Consider the following 14,674-nt stretch of genomic DNA (forward strand, 5'->3'; position numbering starts at 1 on the left):
CCCACTAGATGGCAGTATCACCCTCCCGTCTCCCTCCCCCACAGCACTCCCACCCTCCTTTAGATAAAGCATCTCCACACACCGCCTAATCATCTGCTCACAGCAAACTTGTTGAAAACTACTAGGATATTGGGATTAATAAATTAGACACCTTTAGATGCTGGGCATCACCTGTTCCTTTCAGACTCTTAGTTCTTGGGACCTCCTTGTACTTTCCCATTCCCCAGTATCACCAGAGAATTTATGGCTCCCAAGATTAGTCCTAGGTTTCCTTGCTTTTCCTGTGTTTCTGCGGCAACACTCTCCTATCCTACTACTGCGTTCCGAGTTCTTCCCTACCCTCCAGGATGCTAGTCTCACCAGAAGTTTCCCCTAATCCTTCCAAACTGATGGATCTCTCTCCCCCTAAATACTTCCATCATCATTTTTCTGTCCCAATCACGACCAAGGAGGCAACTGTCAGTGTGAAATGATCCAAGTTACAAGTAAAATTGAGCTTTTTTTTCTCCACCTATACCTTTGTCTTAGAAAAAAATCACCCCCCCCCCCAACTCTCACATACTTGTTTTCTATGGTGGATGAAATTCCCTGACGTCACAGAGTTTGAAATCTAGACAAGTTTATATACAACCACTGTTACGGGATGCAATTGTGATAAATTAGAAAAGACACCGATCTTCAAGTTGGGAAACGGTTTAAACACTCATCATTACCACCTAATGCCCTGTGACTACGTTTGACTGAATTACGATCCTCCAAGAATGCCCATATACTCATCCCCAGAACCTGTGGCATTGTCACTCTATGTAGCAAATGGGACCTTATGGGTGTGAATGAGTCCAGATTTTGAGATGAGGGAAATATCCTGGATTGCTGAGGTGGACCCAATGTGATCACAAGGATCCTAGTGAGAGTGAGGCAGAAGGGTCAGAGCCATAGAGAGAACAATTTGAAGATGCCACACCACTGGCTCTGAGGATATTTGAAGATGGAGAAAGAGACTGTAGACCACAGCCCCTGGAAGCTGGAGAAGGCAAGGAAACAGACTCTTTCCGACAGCCTCCAAAAGAAAGGCAACTCTGCCAACACCTTCATTTTTATCCCCTCCAGATCCGAAAGACAATAGATTTGTGTTGTTTTAAGCCACTGAGATGGTGGTAATTTGTGACAGCAGCCATAGAAAACTGTGACAGTGAACTTGAATAATCTCCATTCCAAATTTCTCAGATTTAGGTGATATCTATGTACCAGATTGCTTGGATGATATAAGAAAGGGAAAGTAGTACACACTGGTTATTTTGGATATTTTTCTATGTTTTAGCTATTCTTTTGATAGAGTGTCTCAGTTTATCTTTTCCAGACATAACCCTTAGACACTCAGATAGGACCGAGCACCTCAAATGATTACGCAGTGAGAAATAACTTGAACAATCAGTCAACACAATTGGTAGTGAGAGGAGGGCATGTAACAAGGCAAGTGAACCCCAAAACATTTTACGAGGACAATAGGGAACCCCCTCCATCCCCCAAATTGCCAAAGTCATGGAAGCCTGTAGTGGTCTGGGGACTTCTGTGGAGGAGAGACTGCCTGAGAAAAAGGCCAGCAGTGAGGAGAGTAGGGCCATGAGATCAGCAGTGGTAGGTTCCACCTACTAGCTACTAAGCATCTAGGTCTTTCCATGCCTGAGGTTACTTGGTTCTGAGATGTTGTTGTTGTTACATGAGCCAATATAATGTGTATGTGTGTCCTCGTGTGTGTATATATAGCTAACAGTTAGGTTGGATTTTATTTACTCGAAACAAAACAAAACAAAATCTATGTGTATGGCAAAGAATATGCTATAAACATAAAACCAAATTATTTTTTCCCTATGAAGTATAAACACTGAGGGTAGAAAATTCAGATAATGCTGACAAAGTATATTAGCCAAAATATAAATCATCTCAAATCCCACAGCTGGAGATAATCACTGTTAATATAGGACTGTTTGTTTTTTTCTTTTTTTCTTTTTACTTGACCATGAATACAATTTGGGGTAGTTTTCTAGAGTGGGAGGCATCTAAACTTGACTTTGAAGGATAACTGGGATTTTGATAAGCAAAGATTATGAGAAAGGAATCAATATGCGTACACACATGCGCATGCAAGCACACACACACACATACATATATATGATTTTTGACAAAGACACAAAAATAATTCAGTGGAGAAAGGATAGTTTTTTCAACAAAAAGTCCTGGAAAAACTAGATGTCCATATGTAAAGCTATACCACACACCATATATAAACATTAAATCAAAATGGACCACGTACCTAATTATAAAATGTGAAATTATGAAACTTATAGGAGAAAACATGGTAGAAAAATATTTTTGATCTTGGGTTTGGTGAAAATATTATAGATATGATACCAAATGCATAATCTATAAAAGAAAAAAAATAAATTGGACTTCACCAAAATTAAAAGCTTCAACTCTTGGGAAAATACTGTTAAGAGAAGGAAAAGATAAGCTTCAGAATGGAAGAAAATATTTGCAAACCATGTATCTCATAAAAGACTCATAAGCAGCATACATAAAGGGCTCACCAAACTTAGTAGTAAGAAGGCAGACAACTCATACAAGGAAGATGATAAATAAGTTATAAGCCATATAGACGGCAAATAAACACATTAAAAAGATATTCAACATCCTTAGTGATTGTAACCACCTTGTAACCATCTTGTAATCACCATGAGATACCACTACACACCTACTAGAATGACTAAGATCAAAAAGTGTTGGCAAGAATGTGGAGGGACTCGACAGGAATCGAGTAGGAATGTGAAATGTTACAACCAATTTGGAATATGATCCAGCCATTCTACTCCTAGATATTAATGCAAAAGAAATAAAAAGCTATGTCCCTACCAAGATTTTTATACCAGTGTTCATAGATTTTCATCTGCAATAGCTAAAACATGGAAATAATCCAACGGTACACCAATGCCCGAATAAGAGAGAACTGTGGCATTCCCATGATGGAGTACTATTCAGCAATGAAAACAAACAGAATTTTAGGCAAATAATAACATGGAAGTCTGAGAATAATTATACTGTGGGAAAGAATCTGAACAAAAGAGTATATACTGTCTGACTCCAGATCTGTAAATGGCAGAAAATGATCAGCAGTGGCTTGGGAACAAGTGGAGGGAGAAGCGTCAGACCAGAAGTGGGATGTGGGAGCATGAAGAGACATTTGGGGATGACACATAAGTTTATTGTCCTGATCATATGGATTACCTTGATGTGTGATGGTTTCACAATATTATAGATGTCAAAGTTGTGAAACTGTACAGTTTTAAAAGGTTCAGTCTATTGTATGCCATTTATACCTCACTTACAGGGAAAAATGAAAGGGAAGGAAGAAAACAGGCAAATACATGCAAAGGAGAAATCAGGACACAGTCACTGCTTCCAGGTGCCCAGAACGTAAGATGTAAGGGTACAGGAAGGCTGTCAGTAGCACCTGAATAGCAAAGGCATCAAGAGAGCAGAATTCTGAAGCTAGACTTCCCAAGCTTAAATCCTAACTCTTGTCATTTACTCGCTGTGGGATCTTGGGAGATTAACTTTCTCTCTCAGTTTGCTCATTTTTTAAAAAAAATGGAAATAAAATAGAAGCAGGCTTAGAATGCAGTTTTGAGGGTTCACTAGATATGCCAAATTAATGTATATAAAATATTTGCCCTATGCAAACATGACACAGTTATAATAATTTTGAGCATTCCCGTGATGGTTATTTGTTCAACCGCTGTATTGAGATATAAGCCACATTCCATGCAATTCACTCTTCTGAACATATAAATCAATACCACAGTCTTATTTTAGAACATTCTGTCACCTCAAAAAGAATCTCTCTACCCAATCAGTGGTCATTCCTCATTCTCTCCACCCTGCCGTAGACAACCACTAATCTACTTTCTGTCTCTACCAATTTGCTTATGCTGTATTCAAACTGATATGGAACTGTATCCATACCATATTCAACATTTCGTATAAATGGAATCATACCGTATGTAGTTCTTTTGTGTCTGGTTTCTTTCATCGAGCCAAATGTTTTCAAGGTTCATTCATGTCAGAGGATGTCCTAGTATTCATTCCTTTTTATTATCAAATAATATCCTGTTGTAGGGAGACAGCACCTTTTATCCCAATTATTATCATTGCTGGACACAATAGTTTTGTCTGAAGAGGGAAGAAAGCAAAGGAGCAGAGGGATGATCTTAATGGTTGTATAGCAACCCAGAAGTGGCAGGGAATTATATTTAACCAGATAAGGGAAAGGGTGGTTGAAAAAGATGAAAATTTCATGGGCATGTGCTATCAACTCATAGGCTTCCTTGAAGCTGACCCCACATAGGCTCTGAAGAAAAACAAGAGGATTCCTTCCTTCTATACAGAGGCAACCTAGTACAGAAGAATTTCCTCCTTGCTCACTTCTCCTGTTAGCATCGGCAAGTCATGTATGTCCTTAAATTATCGGTTTACTCCAAAACTCTTGTCACCCCGCCACTCATCCCCTCCAGCCCTGGGCTCACCTCATGGAAGCCTACTGTGACGATCATACATGAACGAAGGTAAAATTACTTAGTTAACTGCAACACTTTTTTTTTTAGAGTAGATATTTTTTTATTAACATGAACATTTTTTAAATGCAGAAATGTTTCGGTAGTACATTGTGCTAGAGGCATTTTAAAAGTTTTCTGATGACCAAAATATTTTATAGAGATCCCTGAATTTCTTAGGAATTAATAGGTAAATAAAAAACAAATAAAACAAATAAGGACCTCCAGTTAGTCATTGTGGTTTGCTGCAAATGAAGCCTAAGTACACAGATTCCGTGGCAGGGAGGACTCTACCCTATTCATCACTGTGCGACATCGTTCGCCACAATTTCTAGGATATTGGCGATGTCTCAAAGCACTTGTTTTACCGAAGCAAAACTAAATTGTGTAAGACAGTGCATCCGTCAGTGTGCACAAGATTTTCATGTTATATTCTTAATAAAACCGTAAAGAGGTATTACTGATAAAAGCCTAGCTGATATTTACAGAGCAAGTACTATGTGCCAGACAGAGGGCTAAGATCTGTGCCTGCATTCACTCGCAGTAGCCTTCCTTCCCTAAAGGACCTGAAAGCAAGGGGAGAAAACAACTTTTTCAAGTTTGAAAAGTAATTGGCAAAACAGACGCTTTAACCCCGCTTGATCTACAGCTCAAGCCTTTAAAAAGGACTTGGGTTTTATTTGTATTTATTAGAATTCGGTATAATAATTGCATGTCATCTCATATACAAAGACTTTAGATTCCAAAGGAAGGACCTGGAGGGGGTATTTTGTTTCTAAGACTCCACTTAGACATATGCCGGAAAACATGCATATCAGTTCTGATATTTGATCCCTGCCTGGGTGTTTCACCTGAGCTCTTTCTAATTCAAATTATATTCCTTCACGATACTGAGGACTCCTCAGATTCTCTGTGAAATGATCTCTGCCAAGACAGAAAATGTCTCCACATTCTGTGCCACAATACTTTATTCTGTCATTTTTTCCCCCAAACTTTTGAAAACTCAACTCATCCATGAAATCTTCTGCGATCGAGGTGGAAGCCACCCAGACATTCTGTTAATATCTTCAGTGTGATTGATATTTCCCTCCCGCAGTGTGGCAAGATAGCATATGCGTGTATGTGGGCAAGCGTATATATCTTTATGTTAATGTGCATCTGTTCCTCTCCTCGCTACCATATACTATTAAGATATTAAGATCTTGGGGTCTGTCCTTGCTTCCCTCCATAGAAGAGAACATTGATTCACCTGAGTAACCCCAGTGCTCAGTTCCCCAGCATGAAGTTCATGTTCCAGAAACATTTATTGAATGAGTGAGTGAGCGCTCCATGATGACAGTGACAACCTTGAAGGAACATTCTCCTCGCACATGGGGAAAATAAGATCACGTACAAATAGAACTGCAAATAGCTTGCCTTCTCGGGTATTTTATTTTTAAGCATTCTCAGCTGAAATGTGCTGTGGAATGGCTGAGACTTAGCAGGTAATTTTCATTTCACCTCTGTTTTCCAAATGGTTACCACTTACCAAATACAGCATACTTAAGAACATGCTTTCCCCCTTTGGGGACACCACTGCAATACAACACCAGATTCTTTCAGAGGTCTTTCCCTTCCCAGAGCTTTGGAGTTCATTCGTATCTTGCTATTTATCATGGCTTTGTGTAAAAAGAAAACTAAGGAAGAACCATGGGGTTCTAATTCACTAACTGCCCTCTTTCGTTATAAGAAGATCAGAAAAATCAAAATTCTGAATCCCGTGTACCTCTTGCTTGGTTACGTCTGATGTCAGTTTTTTCAAATGATTACTATTGCTTTAAACAGTCATCGTTCATAAACATTATAACGTGTTCTACAAGAGTCGGAAGGTATGCCAATGGTTACAATTGGAATCATACAGCCTGGATTTTAATCCCACACCTATCTCCTTTCTATTTTAATGACCTTGAGGAGCAAGTTATTTAACTTCTCTTTACCTTTGAAGGAAGGTAGAGAGGGTGTTGTGAAGACTCATTGAAATAATTGGGACAAAGACGTTTATGTCCCAATTATATGCACAGAAAGTCCTTCCTCCATTACTTTCACCTGCCATTTTTTTTATCATGGTGGTAACATAAGTAGACTGGGGTCTCCAGAACAGAACAGACCCATTCAAAACCTCTTCGAGGGATTCCCAACCTTTCATGGCACCTACACAGATCCATCCAGGAATGCTAGGAGGAAAACAATTTCCAGGGAACCTATAGCTAACTGGGCTGTTCGTGTCTTAGCCTTAGGTACAAAGGACTAATTGCTCACCTCAGGGATACTAACTGTTCCATGAATTTGCGGTGGTGGTCGTTCCAATATCCCAGGAGAAGGAGTAGGGTCAATAACTTGGATGAAAGAGGAGGGTCTTAGCCTGAAGGGCATTTACTTGAGCATTTCGTTGCTTCCATAGATTTGACATCAGTTACACAAGGGCTAAAGCAATGTCTGGGTACCCTCCTCGAACATTTCCTTCAGCCCTTTAAAGCACTGCAGAATTGTGAGTCTGTCCCTGCGGTGCCTCTGTCAATCATGCCCTCCTTTCACTGAGCCCCAAACACCTAGCACTGCAGTGGTGATCTTGGCTTTACTCTGTTGCTGAGCAGCAAGATTATAGTGTCGTAGTGCTTTCACCTTTCAACCATCTTCAAAGTCTCTTCTTAATCCCTGGCTCTGGTGTAGTTAATATTAGTTTTGAGCCCTTTCCCTCTTGCTTTTTAGCATATTACTAGAGGTCACTGCTCTTATAACAACAGGGGATGAGATTATCACTGTTAGAGACCAGGACACCAGGAGTCATGGCTCAGCCCCATTCCTGGGAAAACGTGGTAGGTCCACAGATCCACTCCCTGCTCAGGCCTCCTTCTGGTGGGAAAACAATGTGGATCATAAAAAGATAGTGTTGTGCACCTGTCTTTTAATGGCAGGAAAGTATCATTTCCTATCCTTTGAAAATCTTTTCCCTTTGCAATTTATTTTATTCTCTCAATTTGTTTTACGGGTCTATTTATTTCTTCTTTAGAGAAATACGATATACAAAGAGAATAAGCCATAATCTCACGACTCAGATATTTTCTACACAAACAAATGTATAATATATAAATTGCTGGTATCACAGAATTTCATATAATCAGATTTTCTAAATTAATAATATACTGTGGCTATATTTCCATGTCTATACATTCAGAGCAATGGCATCACCACTGATGATTATGTGGTACCTTATTATATCATTACAAGTCCTTTATTGCCAGATATATAGGTTGTTTCTGATATTTGCCGTGCTGCAATGATTATGCATGTACAATGTCTTCATTCATTTGTCCACTAATTTCTTTAAGATAAATCTTAGAAAAAGAAATGTTAGGTCAAGGGCAGCCTGACTTTTAAAGACTTTTGATAACATGCCATATTGGTCCCTGCAAGGGTTATACCAAGTTACTCTCTCAATAGCATTTTATAAAAATGTTCTCTCTCTACACTCTTGCCACTACTGAGTGTTTTAATTCTGTTTTTAATTTAAAGGCCAAAGAGGAGGCATCTCATGGGACTTGAGATCTCCATGAGTGTGGCTACCTTAGATTTATGGTGTAAAAATTTGTTAACCAGAACCTGAGTCATGGGAATGTGGGCATGTTTTTTCTATTACCAAGAAATCTATGAATCAGATCTAATAACGATTTCAGTCACTACCAATACAGCCACATTTTAGAGACAACCCAAACTGGAAAAAGCTATACATTTTTTTTTATCAAAAAATTCCCATGGATGTGATAATAGCAAATATCCTTTTATTTCTCTTTAGATTGAGGCAATAATATTGTTTCACTTGAAATTACGTATCTCATTTTAGGCACTGAGGGATCTAATTTATAGATATGTTTCCAGGAATAAGTGGAACTCTATTTGTTCCCAAATAAAAATGTCAATCATAAAGTAACATTCACTGCAACTTAACCACATAGATGTGTACTTTTTGTGTATGAATCACAGGCCTGACAAGTCTATTTGAAACTTTCCTCGTTACAGTCTGTTGCACCATCCATTTAACCATCTTATAGAAGACGATAATTCTCACTCTTTCTATTAGCAAGAAGTCAGAAATAAAATTAACTCCTGATAGGGCTAGTTCATATTAAGTTAAAAAATTCCAAGTGGAACAAAAATCTCTATGCCAGTGTTTATGCAGAACAGAAAGGGAAGAGCTATGATAATTAATCAATGGAGTGGCTGTATTTTCTGATTTCCCTGAAGATTTTAATATTTGCTCTTGTCCCTTTCTGGAACAAATACTCCACTGATCTAGGACCATTTTTTTCCTTCTTTAAAGGTCTTTATTGTTGTGAAAATCTTGTTAAATCTTGTGAAAGACTTTGAGGTTTGGCTTCTCCAGGGAAGTCCCAGTCTATTTTCTTACTATTTCTCTTCTCTCATTCAGCGTAATATTTTTGTTTGTTTGGAGAACTAGTCGTTTTACTGAATGAGTTTTACTTTCTCCAGGATCTAATTATAGCTGGGTATCTGGATGGGCATCCCAGCAGAAGGAAGCCATAGCTCCAAATTTGAGGGCTAAAACCAGATTTCATACTTGTCCCATTTCCATCCATTTCATAGCTCACTGACAACAGTGGACAAGCCAAACAAATTCCTCACTATGTGCATTTGCGGTGATACTTCTTGACTGCCATATCTTTAGGCACAGAAATGTCCTTGGGCCTTTCTACATGTTTCTTCTTGAGATCACCTTCTCAATGACTAAATTTTCCTTCCCATTCCTCTTCCATGGTTTCATTAGTTCAAGCACAGATTTAGATACCCATTGACCAAGATTACAACCCTGAATTGTTTTTGTTTGTTTCATCGATTAAATGTAGCTAGCAGAATATTTTAAATTAAAAGGGCTCCCATTCCACGCTTGAGTGAGATGGATGCAAGAAACCAGGCTCGTCTTTAAATATCTGAAGTTCACACTCCATGTAGGAGCAGAGGTCTGGTAACAAAGGACAGTCCCTTCTTTTCAACTGAATAGAAGAAGGGGTCAGGGCTTTTATAGATTTAATCTTACTTTTAATCTTATGTAATAACTTGCAGGAGTATAAGTTTGAGTGTCAAATTTAGTAGTCCTTTGACATTCTTTAAGGATATATCCAAGAGGCCTTTGCTAATAACCAAAGAATATTAAAAGAAGATTCATTTATTCATTTTAGAGTGAGAGGGACAGGGAGGGTAGAGGGGAGAGAGAATCTCAACCAGCCTTCCCACTGAGTGTAGGGGCTGGCTTGGAGCTTGATCCTATGACCACAAGATCACAACCAGAGCCAAAACCAAGAGCTGGGTGCCCAACCCACTGAGCCACCTAGGTACCCCATTAATAATCAACTTTCTAAATGGCAGTGCAGTCCATACATTTTTGTAGATTACTCATGTTAAAAGGTGATATAATATCTATGCCAGGAGGTGGTATTAAATAATATCAAACATAAACCCCTCCTTCATGGTGATATCCTATTTCATTTTTGGGGATTCCTTAAGATAAGTATTAAGGAAGATAATACTTACCTTCCTTAAGTATTTCATGGTGTATTGGTAAATCCTGATGACTGTCCTTCCATTATAAGAGACAAAGTTGTCCTAATCTGTTTTATTTTTTTTCCTTTGCTAATCCTTAGCTCTTATAGGTAAGGGGAGGTAATATCACCAAAAGTGGACCAAATCAAGTGACCAAAATTAAAGTGAAATTATTCTTGCAAGACCTAGAATCCCAACCGAAGAAACACAAATATAAAAGAAATGGCATAGCATTCCTTCATTCTAGAGGTATCATTCAGTTGAAAATATTGAATGGGTCCTGCCACCAAGACTGCTTGTAGATGGTTGGTTTTGTTCTTGGTTCTGTACCAAGTATATCATTTTACTCTTACATTCATGCTTGCAATTCCTTTTCTATCCTTTCTGCAAGTTCCCTTTCCTTGGTTTTATTTTTACCAATACATTTACCAACACATAAATCCAAGTAACATTGATGATTTATTAAATTACAATTACAAATCCCCATTGAACCAAGTATACTGAGGAGCTACCAAAGCTCACTTACTACCTCATAAACTGTTCCCTCCACAACTTCTTTACAGAATAGTTTAATAGTATGCCCGAAAAGTTAAAAATTATCTAGTGAGCTTTACTTTAGTAGCTAAAACCATAAATGCCAGTGGTCTACCATAGAGTCATCTGCTTTGTAACAATACAGACAAATGCCCATTGAGATTCTGAAAAGAAATGACTGCTCACAGACAGTTGGCAGCAATTCTGCCTTGAATCTGGCTAGCTCCTTAAAGCAGGAGAAATCATGGTGCTGTGATTGACTCCCTCACCCAGGAGAAATTTTTTACTGTGCTACTAGGTTAAGAAAGTCCTGATGCAATCTCTAAGGGCCCTTCTTTTTTGCAGGTCACTCCTACACAGTGGTATGAAGGAAGAATATTTATTCCCTATTTCATATATATATTTTTTTCATCTGAAGAAAACTCCACCATAGTACTTCTCCTGGATTCTTTTACTCCATTTACTCTCTCTTCTCCTTGGTCATTAGATTTGTTTATTTGATTAGTGAACTCGGGAGCAAGACTTTTTGTCAGTTACAGTTTAACCCATTCTCTTCACCTTTATCTTTAGAGCAGGCTGTTCACAGATGCATTTGAGTTAGCTACTCCACACTGAAAATTTTATAGTCAGGCTCCCATGTCTCTGCCATGTCCATGTCAGATGGGTATCCATGTCTGGATGGGTGAATCTACTCAAGTCTGGGGTTCAATGCTAGGAAGCCTATTTTAGCCGTACACTGAAACAGCATCCTTACATACTAACTACATCATTAATAAAAATGGCACCTACCTTTCCATTTGCCTATTCTTTCTGACGTACTAAACCTCACTTTGTTCTGAACATGGGCAGCTAGAATGGAAACTCCAAGAGAACAGATTAGTAGTGCTTGGAACTTACCTTATCAAAATTTCTCTGACAGTTCCTGATCTTCCTGAGAAAACCCAAAGAATTTAAAGAAGTGGTCTGGATTTCAGCAGATGATGTTTATTTTACACCTGGAGTAAGACAACACAAATATATTTTTAAATCATACTATATAAATGAGAACAAATTTAGGGTAGACATTCCCACCTGCCAACCTCACCCAAGAGAATCAATGGATACAGTATTCATCTAACATAAGTACATAAATATATATATATATATATATATATATATGTGATTATATGGGTCTATATATGTATATAACACATATGTACTATATATATATATATAGTTGCATACATATAACACATATGTATACACACACACACACAATTGCTTTGGTGTATCTATCCTAGATTTGCTAGTCTTTATTTTGTCAATGTTCACTGAATTATTTCATTAAAATGTGCCATATGTATTTCATTGGAAAATATTTTTATCTATAGATAACATTTTGAACATACATTTGAGGGACTTCTTGTTCTTACCTCGTCCTTTTGTCATGAGTTCAAAATTATACAGGCAATGATCACTTTGTTTCAAATCTAATTGCCAGATGGACATAGAGAACTATAAAATACCCACTGTAACTTACAGATTTCTCAGTTAGATATAGCAACAAGAAAATAAGTAAGTAAAGGCATTGGATTGAGAGCTGGAAATGGATTCAATTAATAACCCTGCCATAATTAATCAGGCAGTTTGGGCAAGTGTCCAAACCTCACTGGGTTTTCATCTCTCCATGTAAAAACTTTGTACAAAGTTTTGTACAAAATTGGCTTTGTACAAAATTGCATGTGAGGCCCCTTCCATCTTTCACATTTTGTGATATTTTTCTTCTAAATACGTGGTTTGATATAGACAGAATGGTTAGGAAGAATTTGCGGTGGTAGAACTACCATGCTTAGAAAACGCTTGGATTTTTATAAATTTATCATATGGACCTAATTACTGGTTTCAATCTCTGCTGGGTAATTAGTTACTTGTAGTTAAATGATACTAAGGTGACTGTAGTTAATTAAGTTCAGGTTCACCTATTGATTTGAAAAAATCAATTGTGTATCTCACAGAGCTGAGTAAATCTGATTTCGGACTCACAGGATTCATGATACTTTGGCACCTGATGACCAGTGATTCACTGTCTATCTATCTTTCTGCTATCCTAATGTTGAGCAAAAGAATCTGGAATTCTGGAGAAACTGGAAAAACTGTGGGCAACTTGTAAGCTAGTTTATATAATTTGGCATTATATCATGACTCCCTCCCTCCTGCCCCCCTCAGGTATCTGCCAAGGGGGGAAAACATTTCTGAGTGAAATAGTCATACCTAATTGGTGTTCTGTATGTCATTGTCTTGCAAAAGCAAAAAATTTCTAAAATTGGGAATTGAGCAGTAGCTGAAATTACTACTTACAAGGGTAATTTAAAAACTAACACATGAAATTTTTTTTTGTTGTTGTTATTAGAATAGCAGAGACTCATTTAAACCTGCACCATATGTCCAACACTGGGATAAACTATCTACATTATTTTACAGATTAAGCCTCACAATGACCCTATGAAACTTTTGAATTAATGATCCTTATTTTATTTTATTTTTTTAAGGATTTTATTTATTTATTTGACAGACAGATCACAAGTAGGCAGAGAAGCAGGCAGAGAGAGAGGAGGAAGCAGGCTCCCTGCTGAGCAGAGAGCCCGATGCGGGGCTCGATCCCAGGACCCTGAGATCATCACCTGAGCTGAAGGCAGAGGCTTAACCCACTGAGCCACCCAGGTGCCCCAATGATCCTTATTTTATAGATGAAGAAACCGAGGCATGAGCCAATTGTACAGAAAGAATAGGAGGCATAGTTAGCAGGTGTGTGTGAGACTAGAACAATCCTCCTTACCATCCCATATATCCTAACACTGTAAAGCTTGTTGGCGATACCTGTGCCAGCAAATATTCCATCTCAATAGGTCCTCTCATGTCTGTATTTATGTGAGCCTCTGAATGCACTGGTTAATATAATTTTGATATAAGGAGGCCTTCTCTGATTTCTTTCCAGGACTATGATGTTTGTATTTCATTTTTATGTTCAGGGGAACAAAATGTTGCTTTTTCCATCTTTTAGCTTGAGTTATCTGCCTGATACTTAGCATGTTTCAAAAAAAAATGTGTTGATAGCAGGATGCTTACTATGGACCCATCTTTGTACAGGGATCTGAGCTAGGTAGGGCTGCCTGCAGGGGCAGAAGCATTGGGTGTAAAAAATCATTGTGGTGGGTGGTTGTGAAGAGAACAACTGGCCAGAGGGTTTGTTGATCAGCCCAGAGAGAATCATATAGACTCGTAGAATGAGGAGCTGGAAGAGGCTTCACTAACTAATTAGTTCAAATTTCACAATGCTTAGTTGAAAGAAGTAAGAGACAAGGTATTCATGAATTAGTGAGCAGGTTTCTGGATACCACCCATCCACCTAGCTTCTCAATAGCCTCAACAAATGATCTATTGTAGGTTTAAGTGCATCGCTTAAGAACAGAAATTCACTGTTGAAGGCTTGTACATTGTTACATTGTTTTTGGTTTAAGAACCAAAGAGCTTAGTGACTGTGAGAAAGAACATGGGGTCAGACCAACCTGAGTCCTAGAGCAAGCAACATCACTTTCTACTTGTAGAACTTTAAGAAAGGCTTAATCTTTCCATAGGACAGTTTCCTAATCTATAAAATAGGGTTATGAGAGTAGCGCCTCTCTGTTGCTTTGAGGATTATGTGAGAACTTTTTTTAAAAAGTGGGTTTTAAAAAATATTATTTATCTATTTATTTGAGAGAGAGAGAACACAAGCACGGTAAGTGGCAGAGGGAGAAGTAGGCTCCCCACTGAGCAGGAAGCCGGATGCAGGTCTCCATCTCACATGACCTGATCCAAACCAGATCCAACCAGATCATGACCTGAGCCAAAACCAAGAGTCAGACACTCAACTAACTGAGCCACCCAGGCACCCTCCTGTGATAACTTTTCATAAAAGA

The 14,674-nt window shown here is 38.3% G+C and overlaps 1 protein-coding gene across 4 annotated transcripts in view; it reads right to left on the minus strand.

Annotated features, from left to right (window-relative positions):
* The window catches only part of LRRC4C (leucine rich repeat containing 4C), a 1,215,829-nt gene that overhangs the window by 176,198 nt on the left and 1,024,957 nt on the right, over positions 1-14,674 (minus strand). For all 4 annotated transcript variants that reach the window (XM_059140139.1, XM_059140132.1, XM_059140125.1 and 1 more), the window contains one exon: positions 11,634-11,731. The gene's annotated coding sequence lies outside the window, so the exon portion shown is untranslated. The remainder of the gene's footprint in view (positions 1-11,633; positions 11,732-14,674) is intronic.

The sequence above is a fragment of the Mustela lutreola genome, chromosome 1, assembly GCF_030435805.1.
Source record: "Mustela lutreola isolate mMusLut2 chromosome 1, mMusLut2.pri, whole genome shotgun sequence".
In the NCBI taxonomy this organism is placed as follows: Eukaryota; Metazoa; Chordata; class Mammalia; order Carnivora; family Mustelidae; genus Mustela; species Mustela lutreola.